The sequence below is a fragment of the Nyctereutes procyonoides genome, unplaced genomic scaffold (genome assembly GCF_905146905.1).
Source record: "Nyctereutes procyonoides isolate TBG_1078 unplaced genomic scaffold, NYPRO_anot_genome, whole genome shotgun sequence".
NCBI classification, from domain to species: Eukaryota; Metazoa; Chordata; class Mammalia; order Carnivora; family Canidae; genus Nyctereutes; species Nyctereutes procyonoides.
This window is the reverse complement of record NW_026575134.1, coordinates 23003136-23021845: the sequence shown is the minus strand read 5'-3', so window position 1 is coordinate 23021845 and position 18710 is coordinate 23003136. Positions and strand designations below refer to the sequence as shown.

Here is an 18710-nt window from a genome sequence, read left to right as displayed (position 1 = left end):
AGGTTTTTGCTTTGTATTTACTACTAGGTTTACATATGTCAGTGTGTATGTATGCCAGTTTATTTCAAGTTGATAACAAGTTAAGTTTGAATGCATTCTAAAACTACATTTTTACTCCTCTCTTCCCCCATTCTGTCTTTTGATATCACATTTCACCTTTTCATTTTGCATATCCCTTAACTAATTCTTATATTTATTTTTACTACTTTTGTCTTTAACCTTCATGTTAACTTTATAAGTGATTAGTCCGCTGCCTTTACTGTTTATTTTACTAGTGAGATCTTTACTTTGATATGCTTTCTTGTTACTAAATAGTAATTTTACTTTTCAGCTTAAGAAGTTTCTTTAGCGTTTCTTGTATAGCTTTTTTATTGGTAGTGAACTCCTTTAGTTTTTGTTTATCTGAAAAAGTCTATCTCTCCTTCATTCTGAAGAACTTTGTTTGGTGCTTTTGGTTGGAAGTTGTCTGGTTTTTTGTTTGTTTGTTTGTTTGTTTTGCTTTTGCACTTTAAATATATCCTGCAACTCTCATCTGGCTTGCAGTTTCTGCTGAAAAATCTGCTGTAAGTCTTATGGGAGTTCCCAGGTATGTGACAAGTCCTTTTACCCTTGCTGCTTTTAAGATTCTTTCTTTATCTTTAACTTTTGAAATGTTAATTATAGTGCCTGTTCATGTAGATCATCTCTTTTGACACTCTTTGGGCTTCCTATATTTGGAGGTCTGTTTCCTTTCACAGCTTAGGGAAGTTTTCAGCAATTATTCCTCTAAATAATTTTTTCTGTACCTTTCTCTGTGTCTTCTCCTTCTGAGACCCCTATTATGCATATACTGTTCTGCTTGATGTTGTCCCATAATTCACTTAAACTCTCTCTCTCTCTATATATATATATATATATATTTTTTTTTTTTTTCTTTTTCTTACTCTGGGTGAATTCCACTGCCCTGTCTTTCAGGTTACTGATCCATTCTTCCACTTCATCTAGTCTGCTTTTGAACCCCTTTAGGGTATTTTTTCAGTTCAATTATTTTATTCTTTAACTCTGTGACTTCTGTTTAGTACTTTCTTATATTTTATATCTCTTTGTTGAAGTTCTTACTGTGTTCATGCATTCATCTCCTGAAATTAGTGATCATTGTTATGGCCATTACTTTGAACTTTTAATGACAGAAATTACTTATCTCCATTTTCATTAAGATATCTTTCTGGGGCTTTATTTTTTCTTTTGTTTGTTACATATTCTTCTGTTTTCTTATTTTCACTTTACTCTTTGTGTTTGTTTTTATGTATAACATGAAAGAGCTCTTTCCTAGTCTGAAGGAGTGATCAAGGAAGATTGAGTGCCTGTCAGCCTATTGTGTGTGCAATGCCCTGAGGTGATAAGGTGATAAGTGCCCTAAGAACTGCCTTCCAATTTTTCAGTACTATTGGGCCCAGAAATGTAAGCGCCCCCCCACCCTGGCTCACCAGAGCCAGGCATTCAAGGGTCATTCCTATGTGAAGTGTGCATGCCTATTGAGTTTAGTGGGACAGGGCCATGGGGGAACACAAGGCTAGACTACACCTGCCCACTGGTTTTAGCATGTCGGGGCCACAGAGGGGTCCTGCACTAGTGGGCCCACCATGTGTATCAAGGTGGGGCCACAAGAAAACAACAGAACAGAGCAAGAAGTGCTAGCAAGTTAAGAGCAGAGTATACAGAAATGGTGCCTGCCGGTGCCTCTATCCCCAGAGTTCCATCGCTTCTCGGCCTTTTGGCTAAGATCAAGTGTAGTATCCCCAGAGTTCCAACAGACCCCTTCTCCTCTAACAATTGCCTTAAGATTAGCTGATGAATCTTCACATATTTTCTAGATACTTTTCAACCTGCTTCTGCAGCACTGAGCCCCACAGTGGACAACTCTGTGCAGGAGTTCTTTAGATGCTGAGTTTCTTTTTTATAGCCCTTTGTGTCTCCTGGACATAAGCTCCATTGATTTTCAAAGCTAGATGTTCGGGGGATTTATCTCTGCAGTATAGGTCCCAAGGGTTGAGGTGCCTGATGTGGACTCTGATTTCTCACTCTTCAGAGATATGTTCTGCATTTGTGAGAATCCTCTGGCTTATAGGTTGTTGTACCAAGGGCAGAATTTCTTTTTGTGAGATGACATCTCTACCTTTTGGGCTTGTCTCAATGTGGCCTTTTTATCCTTTGTTGTAGAGGATCTGTTTCACTAGCTTTCAGGAATTTTTCTGAAAGAATTGTTTTATATGTAGCTGTTGGTTTGGTGTGTCCATGGGAGAAGGGGATTTCAGGGTCTTCTTGTGTTGCCATCTTGAACTATCACCCCTATTTTTAACATATTTTTTCTTTTTTTTTTTTAAGATTTTTATTTATTTATTCATGACAGACAGAACAAGAGAGAGAGGCAGAGACACAGCCCAGGAAGAAGCAGGGCCCCTGCTAAGAGACTGATGTGAGACTCAATCCTGGGTCTCTAGGATCATGCCCCGGGGCCAAAGGCAGAGGCTCAACCAGTGAGCCACCCAAGAACCCCATAACACTTTTTTTTTTAAAAGATTTTTTTATTTATTCATGAGAGACAGAGAGAGAGGGAGAGGCAGAGACACAGGCAGAGAGAGAAGCAGGCTCTACGCAGGGAGCCCGACATGGGACTCAATCCCGGGACTCCAAGATCAGGCCCTGAGCTGAAGGTGGCACTAAACAGCTGAGCCACCCGGGCTGTCCAACGCTTTTCCTAAACCAAAAATAATACTTGTGTTTACATATAACTTTGATGTTACTGAATAAATGAAGCAGAAGGAAATTTTGTCATTATTTCTTTCCAAATTGTTCTTTAGATCTCTTTCGTAACCATGTAACTATATACATATTTTGCAGCCAAATGAACTTCATGTGAGGAAAAGGCCCCAATCACCTTTTATAATTTTAAATGCTATCTTCAAACAACTACTTAAAAGTTCTTATTCAATGAATGTAACAATAACCAGAAGCCTAAAGGCATATTTTATGATTATTAAGTTATCACAGTAAAATGAAATTACCCACTATTTTGCTGGATGGTTCAATTGGAAGTAAGGTAGAGTTATTCACTACATATTTTCATCTTTTAAGTTTTATTGTTACTAGCAAGAATTTTAGAAGTGAGTTTAAACCATGTATAAATCAATTTCTAGGGAAAGATTTTCAGAGATCATTTATCCAAAAGTAATACAAAGAAAGAACTAGAAGAAAACAAGTACTGGAAGAACACAGAGTAATGAGTAAACATTTGCAAGAATAAATATGTTACATTTTAGTAGATAAAGGAATTAAGGTGAATGTCCCTGCTTAAAGAAACCATTTTCTTATAAAATCAACTTAAATTGGTCAAGGTAAAATTTTATAAGCCAAAATAATCTCTAAGAATAAACATTTCTTTATGTTCTCAATCACATAACAATAGCTGGCTTTTATTGAATGCTTACTCCTGTTAACAAGCACCATTCACTCATTATCTCTTTACTTTTGTATTCCTCTCAACAGCATGAAGTAGGCACCTTTGTTATCTGTATCTCAGAGTGAAGGAAACTGACACTTAAACTAAGGCACAGACTAAGGAACAGTTTGCTCAGATCAGGCAATGAAGTGAAAGAGTCAGCCTTGGGGTGCATTTCTTATTCCAGAGTCCATAGCCTTCAATTCTGGGCTAGGCTGCCACTTCAAACACAACTGATAAAATTATGTTCTAATTCAATGGGAAATTACATCTTAAAAATGTCTTACTTATTGGGATACAGAAATAGAAGACTGCTGAGAAAAGAGGCCAAGATTAGAGTAATAAGAGGAAAACAAGACTGTTCTGTGAAGCTAGACACAAGCCCAGAATAAAAGCAGAAAAGGAATGACTATTAAGATAACCTAAGTGAAGGTTGATGGGATTTGAAAGCAAAGCTGTGATAATAAAGAGATGAGGGCAAATATTCAAGAAATATTTAGTTGGTAATTGGTGGAACCTTTTGCTTGAACAAATCTGGATATAGAATGAGGCAGGATTTGACAATATCTCTCACTTACAGTTATTGAATTGATGGTTTATCAATTATTGCATTTGAGTGTTTTGTTTAAATCTAACCTTCTGTATCCACATATACACACTGAAATAGAATTTTCATGTAAATCACATTGGGAAGCTAATGGACTTACAAGAGGGTCTAATGCTTTCTTAAATAAAGCTTCTTATCTTCTTACTTTTGAATCTGTGTATGGACTAAATGTTTATGTCCGAAAAATTCATGTTGAAATCCTACCCACTGGTGTGATGGTAGGAGAAGGTGAGGTCTTTGGGAAGTAATTAGGATTAGATGAGGTAATGAGAGTGGAGTCCTTATAAATGAGATTAGCATCCTTTTAAGGGTCATAGAGAGCTTGCCTTCCTCTCTGTTTTTCACCAGGTGAGGAAGCTTAAAATAACCAATCTACAGCCCAGGAATAGTGTTCTTAGTATCCCCTGACTCAGTATCCTCAGTGCTGGTTGGCCCTGTGGTCTTGACTTCCCAGCCCCAGAACTGTGACAAATAAATGTTTATTGTTCAAGCCACCCAGGAATGACTCAGAGTCTTAAAATTTTTACATTGTTGACACATTCAATGTTGGATGTGAAAAGTACTCCTTTTAAAAACTGTGATCATTGAACACATTTCTAGCTCAGAGGCAGTACTGAAAGCCTGATCTGTATTACTTCTTGCACTACATACAATTTTTTTGAGAGCTTTGCCTTATGGTCTTTACCCATTCAAATTAGTGTAGAGATAGGTAAGACTTGTGCAAAAAGTGGATGTTGAGAAAGTACATAGTGTGCTACTTCTGCCACATTATCTTTAGATCTTCATAATTTGTATTAGAGTTCCCCAGAAAAGCAGAATCAGTAAGATATATATAGATAGAGATAGAGATAGAGATATACAGAGAGGGAGGGATGGGAAGATTTATTTTAGGGACACTTGCGATCTTAGAAACTGGAAATTGGAAATTCAAAATTCCAACAAGAGTTGATATTTCAGTCTTAAGTCTAAAGTGTGGAGGCCAAGAAAATTAAGGCCATTCCACCTTAAGTTCAGCATTAGCACAAGTACAGCCATCCCAGGCCCCTGGGAATAAGAGCTGAACTTTACCTTACTTCAGTTACAGGAAAAAAACAGCTTATAGCTTAATGTCCTACACAGCCCCATATTAGAATAATAGCTCAAGCCAGTGGCAGGAAGCCCCATATTAGAATGAGAACAGAGCTCAATGTCCTTGAAAGCCCCATATTAGAATGTAAACAGAACTTGAGAAATTCCTCCCCATCTTCTGGAGTTCCCCAAGACCAGCCCATAAAACTAAGCTGGAACCCACCTCGGGGTCCAAGTGCCTGCTCCACTGTGTCAGATATACTTGGACCCAAGCTTGAGCTTGTAATAAACCGTCATGCATTTGCATCGGTGGCAGCTCCTTGGTGGTTTCTTGGATATGTAATCTTGGGCACAACATAAAGGTCATCTACAGACAGAATTTTATTCTTCTCAGTGTTCCAGTATTTTCTCTTAAAGCCTTCACATGACTGGATAAAGCCCACCCATATTATGGAACATAATTTACCCAATGTCTTGGGATTTAAATGTTAATGACATCTAAAAAGAACCTTTGCAACATTTAGACTGGTATTTGAGCAGACAATAGAGCAACATAGTCAAGCTAAATTGATACATAAAATTAACTGTCATACCATCTTTCTGGGCCTACTCATTGGCTTACTGATGTTGATTTGCCTTTCATTTTTGTTTTTTAAAGATTATTTATTTATTTGAGAGAGAGAGGAGCACAGGGAGAGAGACAAGCAGACTGTGCCCTGAGCCAGAACCTGATGTGGGGGTCAATCCCACAACCTTGAGACCATGGCCTGAGCTGAAATCAAGAGCCAGTCAACCAACTGAGCCACTCAGGCGCCCCTGCCTTTCATTCTAAAGGCAAATGATTAGTTATAAGTCATTTAATACTTTCTATGGATTTTTAATACATCAGTAAAAAATTGGTAACCTAGTCCATTGCATTCTTTCTGATTAGAGTCCAGTGCATCAAGTGAGACCCATCAGAACAAATTCATACTTAGTATTTTCTATTTACATAAATATTATGCCAATATTTGAGAGTCAAGAGAATTCTATTTCTAACTTAGCTACTTACATGAGAATCATTGATTATATAAAACACTTTGGTAAAGATAGTATAATTTTAGGAATGTATACAACAGTAGTTTTCTTTGACAGAGAAGCTAAAGATACCAAGTTTAAAAGGAAATACAGTTCTTTTTCTTATGTACTAATCATAGCAATAAATTGTAATTTGTTGTTATTCTATTTGAGGACCCAAATCAATTCTCTTAACAAACAGAGACCAAGAAAGCTTAATGTTAAATGTAACTAACACTAAAATTATATAGTCAGATTCTATTCTTCAATTTTATCAAACCTTTGATAATATTAATATCTCATGATTTTGCGTATATGTAAAACTAGTTTCATAAAAAAATTCCTTGAGAAAAGAATTTGAAAAATTAATGTATAAATTTTTCTGAGGAATTCTTTGATTATGAAAATTTATAAACATTTATACAAGTTGAAAAAAGTTACAGTAAACAACCATAAATGCTTTAACAACATGTATCATTAAAAATTTCAATATTTGTTTACCTTTCCTTTTTATGTAAAATTTAAACACAATGCACAAATATTAATTAAACAATTCTTTGAGTTTTGACAAATCTGACTAGGTAATACAAATAGCTATTAAACATTGCCATTTATTCAAAAAGTTCCTTCCTACTTCTTCCCATTGAATCTTCACTTGCACACTTTAGCAGTTAATCACTTTCTAACTTTTATTTTACTGTAGACTGATTTTTGCCTATCAGAGAACTATGTATAATTGGAATCATACAGTTTGTGCTCTAAGGCTTCTATTACTCAGCATATTTTGACAAATCTGTGACCATAAATATATTTATGTTTATATATGTGCTTTCTGTTAGGTTTTGGCATTTTGGCAAGTATATTTTCATGATTCATAACACACACATTAGAAAAACACCACATATAATTTATCTAATACCTTTGAGCACCAATAGTAGATAAACCAGTATATTTACTTTTTAAATGTATTCAATGGCTATATATTTGGGAGTTTACAATTTAATTGGAGAAACATGAGAAAGTCAGAAATATCAATTCAATTGTTGAAGTTAGGCACAAACTACTCTCAGAGCCACAGAGCTACAGGCAAAAGAATGAAACTAGACCACTTTCTTATACCATACACATAAGTAAACTCAAAATGGATTAAAGACCTAAATTTAAGATCTGAAACCATAAACTCCTAGAAGAAAACTTAGGAAGTTATTTCTTTAACATTGGTCATAGAAATATATTTGTAGGTATGCTTCCTCAGAGAAGAGGGAGAAAAAAGCAAAAATAAACTAGGGACTACACCAGAATAAAAAGCTTTTGGGCATCAAAGGAAACAAAGCAAATTACTAAATGAACAAAATATTTGCAATTGATATATCCAATAAGAGGTTGATATCTAAAATATATAAGAACTTACACAACTCAGTGTCCAAAAAAAAAAAAAAAAAAGTAATCTGATTTAAACATGGGCAGAGGACCTAAATATGTTTCCAAAGAAGATATACCATCGGCCAACAGACATGAAAAGGTGCTCAACACCACTAATCATCAAGGATATGCAAATAAAAACCTCAATGAGAGACACCTGTCAAAATGGCTAAAATCACAAAGACAAGAAGTAACAAGTGTTGGGAAGGATATGGAGGAAAGAAAACTTTTTATGCTATGTTGGTGGGAATGCAAATTGGTGTAGCCACTATGGAAAATGGCATAGTTTTTTTCCTGAAAAAACTAATAATAGAATTGCCATGTGATTCAGTAAGTAATTATACTACTGGGTATTTACCCAAAGAAAATGAAAACACTAATTTGGAAAGCTATATGCACCCCTATGTTTACTGCAGTGTTATTTATAATGACCAAAATATGAAAACAACCCAAATGTCCATCCATAAATAAACAGATAAAGATGATGTGGTGTGTGTGTGTGTGTGTGTGTTGGAATATGACTCAGCCATAAAAAATGACAAGCTCTTGCCATTTACAACATTATGGATGGACCTAAGGGGTGTAATATTCAGTGAAATATATCAGACAAGGAAAGACAAATAGCATATTATTTCACTCATATGTAGAATTTAAGAAACAAAACAACTGAGCAAAGAAAAAAGACAAAAAATAGACTCAAATATAGAGAACGAATCAGTAGCTGTCAGAGAGGAGTTGGGCAGGGGGTTATGGTGAAATAGATGAAGAGGATTAAGAGTAAGTACAATGAAATGATTCAATTCTATACCTTATTCGGTGCTTAATGATGAGCACCGAATAATCTATAGAATCTATAGAAGTGTATCATTGTACACTTGAAAGTACTGTAACACTGTATGTTAATTATTCTTTCAATCAAAATATAGGAGTTATGACAGAAGTAAATAACCAAGGATAATACAGAACTTACAGTCTCACCTATTTTATATGATTTAGGTTATATTCATAATTCATGTGTATGCTTATTATATGTTATGTTTTTGGGAGTATTGAAAACTGCCTTATATCCAAGTCAGGATTCAGATGATAGGGAGTATAGTGAGTTGGATAAACATATTCAAAAGCCCAGTTTATAAAAAACATAAAATGACTGATAATTTAAAAAAAAACTATCAGTCAAAAATATATAATTAACCTAAATTAAATGGTCATAGTTGGACACCTCTGCTGCAAAATATGGATAATGAATTGTTTTGTTTCTTAATAAAATATGTACAATAAATAACCAATTGTAGCATAATAAAACATATACATGAACACATGTGAAATAAAGTTTCTTCATTATTTTCAATATTTAATATTTTAATGACTTCCTCAGTAATCTTTTTTGATAACTTTTTAAATAACTTTCTCAGTGGAATATTAAAACCAAACTCACCAAAAAATCAATTCTGTGAATATTATCTTTATTTTTTGAATATTTAAATAAATTTAAAAAATGATTTAAAAGAAAGCAATTATAAAAACCTACATTATTTGCACTCTTTTATAAAACAAATGCCCAATTTTCCTTTCACATAGTAAATACCTTACTCAAGTACATTTTCAAGAGAGCCAAAAAATATTTTCAGAAAAGATTATATTTAAAATGATGACTAATAAATTACTCAATTTATACGGTAGCAATCTGTTAGTAAGTGATAGCAGTTGCTGTGAAAGAGCATATTGCAGCCTCATGAGGTTGGGTGAGTTCAGGACAATATTTATTCACACTCAAATCAAAATAAGAGATATGGTTTTGTTTTCAGGATATAGCCATTTTATATTTTTAAAGATAACATATTGAAAACAATAGTTTTTGAGTTTTTGTATCCAATGGTAAAGGCAAAAAATGGTTTAATGTGTGACTTACAGAAATCAAAACATGTACAGGACTGCAAATCACAGAACTGACAAAGCTGTCAAGCTGGAAGCATAATGCAGCAGATTACATATATCTCTCACTTCTACTAAGCATTACTAATAATTTCAGGCATAGAGAACAAGTACATGACAAAAACAAACATAAAATAGCTATCTGAAAGAAAATACAAATGTTGCTTAAAATGTAAATAGCATTCACACATATCAAAACATCACCTACATGAGAAAAACACCCAAGATGTGGGCTGAAAAAAATGAAAGAATCATAATGTAATTTAAAAACTCTGTCACTATACCTAGATTTGATCAATGCATTTCCTATGACCATATCTACAAACTGTAAAATACCATCCATTTATTATTTTATTTTATTTTATTTTATTTTATTTTATTTTATTTTATTTTATTTTATATTTTGTTTATAAATAAGAATTTAGCATCTACTCAATGTGGGCATCACATTAGGTACTTGAAATGTATTGGTGAACATACAGAGCTTTGCATTTATCAGTGGGTAACTGAATATGTAAAATAAAACTAATATATGAGTAAATTACATAACACGTTAAAAGGTGATCAGAAATACCATGCAGGGTGTTGGGAAACCACAGGCAATTTTGAAAGGATGAGCAGGCTCATCCCCATTGAGATAATGACAGTGGAGCAGTAAGAGGGAAGTTGAAAGAGCAAACCAAGATGGTATCTGGAAGATTTCCTATGCAAAGGAACCCCCACTACAAGGATTCTAAGACAAGGACGACAGTGTAGCTGTCATGGTAGAGATGAGATGGGAGCCTTCACACACTGTATTGCAAGTTGTGTTAAGATCTTTTGTTTTGACTCTGAGGGAAACTGGGAGACAGTTTGCACAAAGGAGAGACTGTAAAAGCTAGAGAAGGATTAAATGATGGTTGTATAAGGGAAAGAAAGAGGGGATCTCTGGGTGGCTCAGCGGTTTAGTGCCTTCTGCCCATTGCCTGATCCTGGAGACCCAGGATCAAGTCCCACCCATATCGGGCTCCCTGCATGGAGCCTGCTTCTCCATCTGCCTGTGTCTCTGCCTCTCTCTCTGTGTCTCTCATGAATAACTAAATAAAATCTTTTTTTTTAAATAAAATCTTTTTTAAAAAAAAAAAAAAGGAAAGAAAGGAATCAGAGATGACTCCTGTTTGTTCTTTTAATCTGAGCATTGAAGGATAGATTTCTAGGGTGACTCGATATCCCAGTCATCCCATGTATCTTAATTTATGCCTGTAATCCAGTATTCTATATCTTTTACTTTGAAAATCTCTAGTTGGAAAGATAAGTTATTCAGTTTTCCTATCATCACTGAAAGAGAGATACTGTCAGGGAGGAGTAGTGGTTAGTTGAAGTGTTTAATTTGTCTATAGAAAATGTGGGTGGAAGTCCAAGTAGGCATTTAGATATGAGTCTTATATCTCCTGTCATCTCATTTTGGATTTATTAATACATGGTTGACATTTAGAGCTATGAGACTATATTAGATCATCAAAAAAGATGAAACACAGATATAAAAGAAAGAAGGCCAAGGACTGAGTCAGGGATGTGGACATTAAAGGATGAATGACAGAAAGAGAAGAAGCAATCATGAGATGGGAGGAAAACGTTGCTGTCTTGAAAGTAATATCAGTAAATTTTAATAAAAAGCTACCTTGAAACTTAGCTAGTTAAAGCAGCAAGCATTTTCTTACGTATCACAATTTGTGGGTCAGGAGTTTGGGCTGGGCTCACGCAGGTGATTATTTTGCTCTTCTTAGTATTTACTAAGGTCCTCAGTGGAGTCAGCTGGTGGGGGGCTGTTCTGAAGGGGCCAATACATTTTTCCCTCAACATGGGTAGCTTCTCACTAGGGGTGTGTGGGAGGCTGAGTTCAGCTGGAAATGCTCTCCCAGAGCACCTACAAATGGCATTTCCACCTAGGTGATCTCAGGACAATCAGACTTACGCATTGGTGACTTAGGGTTCCTGGATGGAATGTGTTCTCTTAGACAACAGGTTGAAGCTGCCTATCCCTTAAGGTCTGGGTCCAAAAAGCAGCACAGTGTGCCTCCATCATATAGAAGAGGGGCACAAACCTACTGAGGGAGCACACTCTAGACCCAGCCACAGCCTACCCCAGCTTGATCCTCTCCAACAACCTGCGGCAAGTACAGTACAGTTACCTCCAGCAAGACATGCCCGACAGCCCTGAGAGGTTCATTCTGGTTCCCTGAGTCTTGGGCTCTCCATGCTTCATTGCTGGGCAACATTACTGGGAGCTACAGGTGGGAGATAAAGCCAAGTGGACCATAGGTGTCTGTGAAGACTCTATGCAGAAAAGGTGGAGTAACCTTGGCCCCCCACAATGGATTCTGGGCAGTGTCCTTTTGGTAGGGGAAGGAGTAAAGGGCTCTTACCTTCCTGATGCCTGCCCTCCCCCTGTGCACCCCTCTCCAACGGGTGGGGGTTTTCTTAGACTATGAAGTTGGCGAGGTCTCCTACAACGTGACAGAGAGGTGTCACACCTTTACTTTCTCTCATGCCACCTTCTTTGGGCCTGTCTGGCCTTACTTCATTCTGAGTTACTTGGGAGGGAAAAATGCAGGCCCTCTCATCATCTGCACCATGAGTGGGATGGATGGGTTTTCTGGCCATGTTGGCAGTCACGCTCATTCCATGGAGACCTCCCCTTGATGAGGTGAACTCAGGGCTAGAGGGCTGTTGGCCATGATCTTACCCCAGGCATAAGGCATCTCATTGCCTTGCCTTTTCCTGCTCATCACAGCTGGATGTCCTTCCCACTTTCCATGCCCTTGCAGTGGGAGACAGGGTGTCCACACTCTGTAGTGTCCTTTCCCTCCCCATGCAGATGGTCAGATGTAAGGAGATCTATCAAGATGGCCCAGAAATACAAACCAGATGTCCACCTTTGGTGTTTCAACACTTTTGGTTTTACCCATTACTGGAGGGGATAGAGAGTACGGATAATTCCTGGAGAGCCAATCAGGACACTTCACCGTGGCTCAGCCTGGCTTCCTCCGGTCCAGCCCCACATAGTGATCGTGGATGTGTGCTGTTCTCTGTACCAGGGCTCCTTTCTAAGAACTAGAGTGGAACTACCTGGCCCGGTCAGCATGGCTCCCTCTATCCCAATTCCCATTCTGCTGTAGTTTTGTTAACTCCATTAAAGAGGCCAATATGAATTTTGATTAGTTACAGTTATTTTACAATAACGGTGGGAAATGGCCCTATCTCTGTTACAAGATAATGTTCTAATCAATGTACTCTTTGCCTCTGGATCTTTTCTGAGGGCTCTGTTGTTCCCTTCATTCTAACGAAAGGTGTATCCTGGTGTCAGGTGCACATCATCCAGGATAGTTTCCTGCCAACACCATCCATTGTTCCTAGATCCCCTCCCACTCACATTTGTGGACTGACAGTTCAGCCCTGCAGTGATTCTGAGGCAGCATTCCAGAGGCTTATTGACTTTTTTTGTCTCCTTTTTTTCCACTTCCTTTGGGCAGTAGAGGAATTGACCTTTCTAATACATGTACCATCAAGAGGCATCCCCATAGCCATTGGGTCATGAGGCATTCTGGGGCCAGAAGGCAAAGGCAGATCACTTCAAGCAAGGCCCCACAGTGGCTTAGTCCTGCTGCCCTTTGGGTATGTGACCCTCTGTTTTTGAAATAAAGTGAGTATGGATGTTGCTTAAAAAAAAGAAAAAAGGAAAGGGGCACAAACCTCATTGAGAGAAGTGTAAAAAAAATCCATGGCCATTTTTAATCTACTGTAGGAAGACTGATCATCAGTTATGGCTGACAGCCAGACATAGGGATGGAGATTGACAATTGGGTTTAATAACATGAAGACCATTGATTCCCTTTATAAGAGAAGTTTCCATGTCAGGACGATGATGAACGATTGATTAGAGAAGGTTTAAAACAGAATAGGAAAGCAAGACACTTTAGATAGGTACCCCTTTGGCCCTAGGTGATAAAATGGAGCAATTCTCAAAATAATATTGCAGCTTAAATCACTCTGAATACTTTTCTAATGCAAGAAATGTGGTCCTCCAGAGCAATAAATACTGACCTTGAAATCCAAATAAAAGGTTCTTTAAGCATTTAGTGCTTTTTCAGTCCCTCGGAGCTATATCATTGAAGTGGACATGTTGGAACTATATCCCACAATAATGAAATATCAAGGGGATCCCTGTGTGGCGCAGCAGTTTGGCGCCTGCCTTTGGCCCAGGGCGCGATCCTGGAGACCCGGGATCGAATCCCACATCAGGCTCCTGGTGCATGGAGCCTGCTTCTCCCTCTGCCTATGTCTCTGCGCCTCTCTCTCTCTCTGTCACTATCATAAATAAATAAAAATTTAAAAAAATTATTTAAAAAAATAATGAAATATCAAGAAATAATTTCATAACTTAAGCATAGACTTTGTGTATTTTTTTCAAATCCTTAGTAGCATCAGGCTCAAACCATTAAGGAGTAAAATTTAAAAGAAAAATATTTTTCTAGTCCAGCTAAAACATAAATATTTGCTCTTGTTTTATTATAATTTCTATTAATTTTGTAATTTTAAGCTATAGCTTTTGCTACTAATTTTGAAATAAATTAATTTTCTCAAGAAATATAGTAAAAATATCTGGGAACTTGGCAGAGAAGAACAGTAATAAATAAGCCATTTTGTAAAAGGCAAAAGATTTGTATGATCTGAAGAGAAACAAGTGTTGAATAGCCATTTGGGAGTAAAAATACATTACTTCAAAGCATGTTTTAAATCTAAAATTCTCTTTGAGTATTTCAATTTGTTTAAACATTGTTTTTTGATCAAGTGCTTCAATAAAAAAACAAAACTGCAGCATTCTGTTCATCTACCATTCCAACTTTTGAACAATAAATGTTTAATACTAAGTATGAATAGTTAATCAGCTATATTCTCAATGATAACATTGCAAGGCTGGTAGTTTGAACTGAGAAAAAACAACATTTTATTTTGGAGCTTATTTGTTTTTGTTTTTTTTAATTTTTATTTATTTATGATAGTCACACACACAGAGAGAGAGAGAGAGAGAGAGAGAGAGAGAGAGAGGCAGAGACACAGGCAGAGGGAGAAGCAGGCTCCATGCACCGGGAGCACGATGTGGGATTCGATCCCGGGTCTCCAGGATCGAGCCCTGGGCCAAAGGCAGGCACTAAACCGCTGCGCCACCCAGGGATCCCTGGAGCTTATTTGTTATAAACATTTAAATGTCTAAAATAATTTGGGTATACTATATAATCTAAATAATGCATAATAACTAAAGAAAGTGTTTCTAAGGGCCAAAGAAATATGTTCCATAAATTTCAGGCATTGTAGTTAATTTAGATGATGGAAAATAGAAAGATCATCTTTAATTGCTGGCACCCATTTTCTCTGATGAGTATTTGTGGTAGCTCTTTGTTTTTGTTACTTTTACCTAAATAATTTATGTCTTCAAACCATCACAACATATATTGGCTAAATTATATTATCAACTTGGTTTAAAGGCAGTTGGGCAATCCATTCATTGCTAAGTAGGTAGTGACGTATTACAGGGGAGTCTAAAAAAATGTCATACAATTGATTAAAAAAGAATCCTATAAACATTTGTTTTACATGAAAGATTTTCAGATGAAGAAATATATGTATCTTAAAAAAATTTGAGAGCTACATAAAATCGCTAAACAAGCACAAATAACTTACAGTAATTGCCATTTTCATTCACCTATGCAAGAGAATTGAACTATAAATAGCATGCAAAAAAATAAAATAAAATAGCATGCCGGAGTCATATTTGAAAGATGTATGAATTAACATTAATATTTACAGGAAGTACTGATACTAGCAAAAAATTTGAACTAAACCAAAATTATCCATGCCTTTTTAAGTTGTTTTCATCATCTTCACTCCCTATTCATTAACCCTTCTTCTACTTCCAATCCTTACTGCTCCCCAGAGTCCTTCTTCATACTCCTCTTCCTTTCAGGTCATCTGTTCTGAATGTTCCTGGGGATCTCTTACACCTCCTTCTGTGTAAAATGTCCAGTAGTCTGATTTTTAGCATGCCCCACTAAGTTGATAATCAGATTGAAAAGGTATTGATACATCAAAGTGTTAGGAGCTTGGCAATTATTTATTACTTAATATCTAATATCAGTATTAACCACTAAATCCTGTAGCATGTAGATAGAGGATCATGCTATACAACATGAGAAGCAAATGTTTATTTCTTTCATTTTGTATATACCTTATTATTAGTGTCTAGGGAACAGAGATCTATCCATGGACCAGGTACTAGTTTTAGGGAAGTTACATTCTTTGTAACCTAAGCAAAATTGTTTTAGTCTAGGTTGCAAGAGAATCAGAACCCAGAGTATATACTAGAGAGAGAGGACAAAAGGGCGAGGAAGGGGGAGAGGAGGAGAAGAAGAGAGGAAGAGAGAGAGGGAGAGAGATTTATCATAGGAATTGGTTTATGAGGTTTATGTGGAGGCTGAGAAATCTAACCATCAGCTGTCTGCAAGCTGGAGAACCAGAAAAGCCAATGATGTAATCCAGTCCAAATCGAAAAGCCAGAGGCTCGAGAACATGAGACCAGTGGATATCCAGTTTAAGAAGAGAAAGTAAATTCATGCTTCCTCCACCTTTTTGTTCTATTTGGGCCCTCAACAGATTGGATGAGGCCTTCCCACATTGGTGAGGGCAGTTCTCCTTCACTGGGTCTACAGATTCAAATGTGTATCTCTCCCAGAAATACCCTCACAGGTATACCCAGAAGTAATATTTTACCAGCTATCTGGGCATCCCTTAGCCCAGTAAAGTTGACATGTAAAATCAACCATCACACACATAGGTTTCTGAAACTAACATCATTTTCTAGCTAACTAACATTCATTAATTTTTAAATTTTAAATCAACTCACTGACTCTAGTAAATTTTTTTTAATTTTTATTTATTTATGATAGTCACACAGAGAGAGAGAGAGAGAGAGAGGCAGAGACACAGGCAGAGGGAGAAGCAGGCTCCATGCACCGGGAGCCCGACGTGGGATTCGATCCTGGGTCTCCAGGATCGCACCCTGGGCCAAAGGCAGGCGCTAAACCGCTGCGCCACCCAGGGATCCCTAGTAAATTTTTTTAGAAAAGAAATTGTATATCACAATAGTGAATGAAAACCAGTGTCACTTTCCATAAGTAGTAAAGATTAATATCCACTAAAATAAGGTAATGAGTATTAAAATTAAAAATATCGATTCATGCACTACCTAAAATAGCACAACACTTAAAAATGGAATATGTAGCAATTTACCTTCTATATGGCAGTCCAAAAGAGCAAATAAAAAGATCCACTGATATGAATGCTTTCTTTGCCTGATCACTCTGTAAATCTCAAGATAATGATAGTAAATTAAAAATTGGCAAGGAGGGATCCCTGGGTGGCGCAGCGGTTTGGCGCCTGCCTTTGGCCCAGGGCGCGATCCTGGAGACCCGGGATCGAATCCCACGTCGGGCTCCCGGTGCATGGAGCTTGCTTCTCCCTCTGCCTGTGTCTCTGCCTCTCTCTCTCTCTCTGTGACTATCATAAATAAATAAAAAATTAAAAAAAAGAAAACAACTTTAAAAAAAAATTGGCAAGGAAAAGAAGAATTGAAAAGGGGGATGATGAGAGATAAAAGATATTGGTAAAAGTTTGTGAAGTGGAAAACAAATCATGGAGTTAAAATCCTTATAACCTACCAGAAAAGAAAATCAGATAACTACAGTAGAAGCCTACAAAGAACCAACGTATTTGTAATAATTTGTACTTCAGTAATCAAAGATGTTGAGAGCAGTGTATACAACCATAAATGAATTATTAAAGAATTACTCTTGCTCCTTTCTAAAGTTTATCCTTCCATGTGTGTGCCTTAGTCTGTATCACCTCTCATCTGCTCAAGAGCAGAGATCTAGAATTTCTCTCTTTTTTAAAAAGAATTTATTTATTTATTCATGAGAGACACAGAGAGAGAGAAAGAGGCAGAGAAACAGGCAGAGAAACACGCAGGGAGCCCGACGTGGGACTCAATCCAGGGTCTCCGAAATCAGCCCTGAGCCAAAGGCAGACGCTTAACTGCTCGCTGATCCACCCAGGCATCCCTAGAATTTCTCTTCTAAATCCTCCATGCTTTCTAATCTACTGGATCCTTTCTTTCATCAGTATTCAAATATACCATGATTGCTGCCATCTAAAAACAAAACGAAATAGAAAATCTTATGAATCCACTTTTTTGACCATTTACCACTCCAATTTCTTTGGTCTTAGAGCTGTCCAGTTACTTCCTCCCATTCTCTTTAAATGCACTGCAATGAGGACTTTTCTCTCACTAGTCCACAGAAACTAGTCAGAATCACCAAGGCCTCTATTTTACAAAGTCCAATAGCCAATTCTTACTACTGCTCCTACCTGACCTATGAAAAGTATTTGACACAGTGTCTCCTCTTAAAACACTTTCTTTTTCTGGCTCCCAGAACAACCCCCTGAGTTTTATTTTCTATCTCCCTGAATGACCTATTATTTCCTCTTCTCAGCCTCAGTTTCGTAATGTGGGGATGCCCCAGTCTCAGGCTTGGTAGTCCTTTCTTTTCCATGTATATTCATTCCTTTTGTGAGATTACCAAATGTTCTGTATTAAATATCATATTTATGCCAAGGATTTTCTAATTTATATTCCTACCCATCTTCCCTTCTCTCTCTCTCTCTTTCTCTTTCCAGCTCCAAATTCATATATTCAGAAACCTGACATCTTTATTTGAATATTTAATATCAATATCTCAAACATCCTGTCCAAAACCAACTTTATCTTTCCCCTAAACTTCAAACTTCTGGTTACTCAAAAACCATGCAGTTTAAAAAAAAAAATCATGCAGTTTTCTTGATTCACTTTCTCTTATATTTCACAGATGAATAATCAGGAAATCTTTCAGAATATATCTAATATTCAAACAGACTCAGTTCCCGACCACCATTTCCTCTCTCCTATGTCACTGCAACCTCCTGACTTGTTAGCTTCCTCACTGATCAACCAGTATTAATTCAACACAATATTTCTCTTAAAAGATACATATTATTGTAACAAAAATGGAGCTT

General features: G+C 36.8%; 1 pseudogene; it reads left to right on the top strand.

Moving 5' to 3' along the window:
- The first annotated feature begins 1737 nt into the window (after window positions 1–1737).
- Window positions 1738–1862, top strand: LOC129494442 (U2 spliceosomal RNA; annotated as a pseudogene).
- Window positions 1863–18710: the final 16848 nt, after the last annotated feature.